Source organism: Podarcis raffonei, chromosome 18 (genome assembly GCF_027172205.1).
Source record: "Podarcis raffonei isolate rPodRaf1 chromosome 18, rPodRaf1.pri, whole genome shotgun sequence".
Taxonomy (NCBI): Eukaryota; Metazoa; Chordata; class Lepidosauria; order Squamata; family Lacertidae; genus Podarcis; species Podarcis raffonei.
Genome location: NC_070619.1, coordinates 8,261,015 through 8,267,318, shown reverse-complemented (window position 1 = coordinate 8,267,318; position 6,304 = coordinate 8,261,015).

The window sequence follows — 6,304 nt, the reverse complement described above, 5'->3', positions numbered from 1 at the left end:
TGCTGTTAAGGAGCCTTCCTTAACATGGTGCTTTCCAAAAGTTCCTAGACTCCAGCTGCTTTCATCCCTGACCACTGGGCATGCTGGATGGGGCTGATGGGACTTGTAGTCCAAAACATCTTGAGCACAATGCCGTGAGGTATGATGATGGTCAGTATTTTAATAGGGTTACGCTCAGTATGCAAGAGACAGTGGATGACTGAATACCACTTGCTGAAGAAAACGGGAGATGCTGGCCCACACACCCAGCTCGATGGCGTAGTTTTATATATTAATAATATACATATGAGGGACGTGGGTGGCGTTGTGGGTTAAACCACAGAGCCTAGGACTTGCCGATCAGAAGGTTGGCGATTCGAATCCCCGCAATGACGGGGTGAGCTCCCATTGCTTGGTCCCTGCTCCTGCCAACCTAGCAGTTCGAAAGCACGTCAAAGTGCAAGTAGATAAATAGGTACCGCTCCAGCGGGAAGGTAAACGGCGTTTCGGTGCGCTGCTCTGGTTCGCCAGAAGTGGCTTAGTCATGCTGGCCACACGACCCGGAAGCTGTACGCTGGCTCCCTAAGCCAATAAAGCGAGATGAGCGCCGCAAACCCAGAGTCGGTCACGACTGGACCTAATGGTCAGGGGTCCCTTTACCTTTAATATACATATATCCCACCTTCTTCCTGGTCAAGAACTCAAGGCTTTTGGCATCACCTTCTCAGTTTCTATTTCTTCCATCTTGGCAAAAGCTGTCACGGTGGTTCTTGTTAGGATATAGTTTCGTTCCACCTTAGAAGGAACAGGCATGACTGTAGTGTGTCACATGCCTGTTTACTTCCAGCACAGGCTTGCTGGGAACTTCCGTTTGTATATTGCTTTTGCTTTGCTGCTGTTTTGCTGGACACAAAGGGAAGCAGACATGTTTCTTCCTTTGTTCCTGAGCTATGCTGAATAAAGATAAAGGTAAAGGGACCCCTGACCATGAGGTCCAGTTGTGGCCAACTCTGGGGTTGGATGTGCTTTTGAATTGCTAGGTTGGCAGGGGCAGGGACCAAGCAACAGGAGCTCACCCCGTCATTGCGGGGATTCGAACCGCCAACCTTCTGATTGGCAAGTCCTAGGCTCTGTGGTTTAACCCACAGCACCACCTGCGTCCCGAATAAACGCCTGTAAATAATGCTTACACATGTCTCTGTCTGCCACTTCCATTGCAAAGAGTTCTTATCTCTCCTGGCTTGTGTGCTTAAGCTTCTGAACGCTTCTGAGGCTTGAGTCGCTGCTTTATGTTGTTCCAAGAACCGGAGTTCGCCCGGCTGCCGGCTGGTGGCTGGCGCCAGCTGGGGGCCTGCCAAATGCCCCCATCTCCCCGGACGCATCCCAACAGTTCTGGCCTTCATGACTACCAAGCCAGGAAACATGGCACAAAAACTGTTGAAGAAGCAACTGATAAACTTCATTGTCCTGGCCTGTCCTCTGGCACAAGCTGTTATCTGTGCAGTTTGGCTAGGAACCTCTCTTCCATTCCTAAACATGGACTTTTATTCCTCTGTTGGAGAGATGTAGTGGAATGTAATGAAGGTTCAGCGACCATGTTTAACACTGTTTTGGGTTACATGGGTCTCCTGGCTCTCATCAGCTTCACAGTGGCTTTCCTAGACTGGTGACTGGAAGTGGCCGCTGGGACCACATAACACCGATCCTGAGAGATCTGCATTGGCTCCCAGTACATTTCCGAGCACAATTCAAAGTGTTGGTGCTGACCTTGAAAGCCCTAAATGGCCTCGGCCCAGTATACCTGAAGGAGCGTCTCCACCCCCATCGTTCAGCCCGGACACTGAGGTCCAGCTCCGAGGGCCTTCTGGCAGTTCCCTCATTGCGAGAAGTTACAGGGAACCAGACAGAGGGCCTTCTCAGTGGTGGCGCCCACCCTGTGGAACGCCCTCCCTTCAGACGTGAAGGAAATAAGCAGCTATCTTCTATTTAATGACATCTGAAGGCAGCCCTGTTTAGGGAAGTTTTTAATATTTAATGCTGTATTGCTTTGAACACTTAATTGGGAGCCGCTCAGAGTGGCGGGGTATAAATAATAAATTTATTTATTTATTATTATTATTATTATTATTATTATTATTATTATTATTATTATTCCTAGCTAGGAAATTGCCTGCCAGCTGTAATGAGGCCAAGTTTATCACCTTCAGCATGCTGGTCTTTTGCAGTGTCTTTGTCCCAACTTACCTGAGTACGAAGGGGAAGTTCATGGTGGCTGTGGAGATCTTCTCCATCTTGGCCTCCGGGGCTGGTCTCCTGGGCTGCATCTTAGCCCCACAAATGCTTCATTATTCTTCTGAAGCCCCAGCAAAACAGCAGAGATCATCTAACGAGGAAAATAAATGCAGAAAACTAAGTCTATTAAATATTATTTTTCAATCTGAATTCCTCTGATCTGTTGATCAAATTTTTATTGATTTAACAGATTGTTTTCAAATACCATTTTCTCCTACAACAGTCTCCTGAAATTATAAATACAAATGGAACCAACGATAGAATTTTTTTACTATAGAGTATTCCTTTTCAGAGACTTCTTCCTGGATACATGCACACAGCACATTCTCATTCCGCGCAGCAGCAAAGGAGAACACACATGGAATATTCTTGGGTATAAAATACAGAATATAGTTTGAAGCATCCAGTCTGAGCACATCATTCTTGGCCAGTTACATGGTGCAGAGAGAAAGGCAGAGAAAAAGCTTTACTTTCTCCCTTACCAGAGGTGAGGGGGTGTGGCCTGAGTCTAGGAATACAACTCTATGGCCGTAACTCATTCATGCACTAACTAGCACTCATGCAAAATTACCGTATTTTTCTGTGTATAATATGCCCCCATGTATATGACTCCAAACTGAGAAAATGGGGGGAGATTGTATCCGTGTATAAGACATCCCACAATTTTGAACATATATATATATATATATATATATATATATATATATATATATATATCAATCTTTATTACGCTCCAGAGACCCAACAAATCATTACAAATCAATACACAATTCATACAGCCTACCTCCAGGTTCATCAAGCATTTTGTTCAGAATATAGGGCTCATTGGTTCTTGCAACCACCGATAAAAACTTTGCCACTGCTAACGTTCTGGCTTTTGTCCGGTCTTCCAGTAGGAACCTGACATAGTGAGCCTCTGATTTTCCCGGGAAAGGTACCAGCAAGGGTAGTATCAGTTCAGCCCTGGCTTGCTCATACTTTGCACAGTGCAACAAAATACGTTTTATGGAATCGATGTCTTGAGCACACGAGCAAAGTCTCTCCTGGTAGGGGACTCCTCTCAACCTGCCATCCAACACTGCAGAAGGGACACAAGAAGCGGAGTGGGTCTTTAGGAAGCCAGCATGGTTGAGCCAGTAATTGCAGTTTTGGGAGGTGCAGCCGGCTTGGCAGTGGCCACGATTGCTGTCCCAGTAGCACTGGGAGCAGCAGGCTTCACTGGAGCTGGAATTGTGGCTGGCTCTCTGGCTGCAAAAATGATGTCGGCAGCGGCCATCGCCAATGGTGGAGGAGTAGCAGCTGGGAGCGCTGTTGCCGCGCTTCAGTCAGTCGGTGCTGCTGGGCTGTCCACTGCTACCACAGCTGCAGTGACAGCTGGTGGAGCACTTCTGGCTGCCATCTTCCCTTAAGAAGAAGACACACATACGCAGAGGCCATATCTACTTGGAAAAGCAGTACTTGGAAGATTATGCTTTGCCGTCAACGGCATAACTCACTTGATTTACCTTCAGTAAAATGTGATTTTAATCAATGCTACGTTATTCCTATTGGCCAAAATGTGCAACAACAAATAAAGCTTTGAGAGTTTAACAACAACAACAAAAAAACACTGCAGAAGGAAAGACGTTTAGTCTGGCTTTGGTGAAAAGCCTTCAATAGTTAGGTACTGTCAGGTTTTTGATGTAAGATGTTAACTCAAAGACATGCCCATATTGAACTCCTGCTGCCAGCGGACTACAGACTGCGTGTGACCAAGATCGCAAGTCACTGTGTGCATTGTCCCATAATCTTTGCTTTAAAACCTTTTGGGCGCCTTCATAACCCAGGTAATACACTTGGGGGGGAAGACAGACCAATAGAGGTGGCTTTCTTAGCCATGGTTTTCTGCCATTTGCTGACAAATTCCTCATTGGTCAGATGTTGGTACAGATACTGAAACATATATATAAATATTATTAAATTTTATTGAACAAGAAAAACCTTAAAATACATACGTACAATACCGACTACATTCAGTGAATTGTAGAGATTGTAAAGAGTATAAATAGAAAAAAGAACAGAAGAAAAAGAGATGAGCATGTGAATAGAAAAAGAACATAATTATATCTGATGTGCGAATCAGTGAAGAAATGTCCAACTAAGCCCATTGTACTGATTGGCAATTAAACTATTATTTACAGAGTTACATAAAGTTGTTTTTCTTTGACTTCATTTGACATTTTCCAACAAATATTTTATATTGCATGGCTCATTCTGTATGTACCTGCCAGGAAGCTTTTATTGTCACAGTACCCTTTGAGATATTCCTTAATTATTATCCATTCCTTATGAACTTCTTGTGTTGTTTCCTCTCACTGTTCGCGTTCTCCTTGCTAATTGTAAGTACTCTATTAATTTGGCTTGCCAATCGATCTTTGAAGGGATGCTTTCGCTCTTCCGATTTCTTGCTATTAGAATCCTTGCTGCAGTTGATGCAGCTAAACTTCTTTTTAATTTTTACTGTCGTAAGTCCTAATAGAAATGTCTCAGGTTTTTTAGGGAATGGGATCTTAAACATTTTCTTTAACTTGTTATAAATGATATCCCAAAAATCTTCGATCCTTTCACACTCATACCTCGCGTTACAGACGCTTCAGGTTGCGTGTTTTTTTCGGGTTGTGGACCGCCGAAACCCGGAAGCACCTGACCGGGTTACTTCTAGGTTTCGGCGGCCGCGCATGCGCAGAAACGCTAAATTGCACTTTGTGCATGCGCAGAAGCACCGAATCGCAACCCAAGTGTGCACAGATGTGGGTTGCAAATGTGCATCCCGCACGAATCACGTCTGCAACCCGACCGTCCACTGTAATATATAAGCTTTCTGAGAGGAGCACCCCTCAGAGCCAATGGGAGAATGCGTCAAAGGCAGAGAGCCAATCAGAACACAGGTCTCCCGAAGTCCCGGCCTCCGTGCTCTGAGGAGACAATTCTGAGGGAATATGGCTTTTCCCCTCAGGAGAATGCCAGAGTTGTGGGTAGATTAAGGAGGTTGAATATTCAAATTGAGAATCATATGTCCAGTTCAGTTTAAGTGAGATAAAGACATCACTACAAAAAAATAAACAATCATAATAGTGAACCAATGATGTAGAGATGGCACATCCGTATTTCTTTTTCGTTTTTAAGTATATTTGAGAGAGTTGCGCCAAACAGGACTCCTTTCCCTTCTTTCAATAACCCCCTTCCTTAAATTGGTGAGGTAAAATGTCTGAAATCCTCTTTTTTTAAAAAATGTCCCTTTCATTCTGTTTATTCCAAGATAGGATGTATCGCCTTTTAGTAATTTTGTTTTGTCATTTTCCCTCTTTCAATAACTCCCCTCCTTAAAATCGTGAGGTGAAATTTATTAAAACCTTTTTTTAAAAAATGTCTTTCAGGTGGGAAAGGCATTCTGCTCATTCTGAGATAGCCTTTTAATACTTTTGTTTGTCATTTCCCCTCTTTTAACAACCCCCCCTCCATAAAATGGTGAGGTAAAATGTGGAACTTAACATTTGTGGCTATTGAAATTCATCTTGTTCGTTTTGGCCCAGTTCTCCCAATATGCAATAAAGGTGAAAAATAAAAATATTTTATTTCAGCGAACAATGTAGATTAGCCTTTTATTCTGGGGAAAATTGGATGCTTTTAAGACTGCATGAGAAAAAGGCTTTCTTTTTGGTAGCAAAATGCAGGGATCTTATTTAGTCAAGATGGGCAGAAAAATTACTAAGTCCTATGATATCCTTTGCAGCGTTTTTCCCCCTGCACCTTTCCCCACTCCAGTTGAAGCCAAATAAAACATAATTTTCAGGCACAATATGCAACAATGTTGGAAGTTTTTAGTGAAGTGTGTTTGTGTGTGTGAAAACATTTTCAACACTGATAACAACATTTCAAAAGCCGTTTCTCAAACTTGAAAAGAGAACAGTCAACCATCATCTGTAATTTGCTTCAGCTGAAAAGCTATGATAAGACACTGCCTCTTCTGTGGAGACATAGAAAATAAATATAT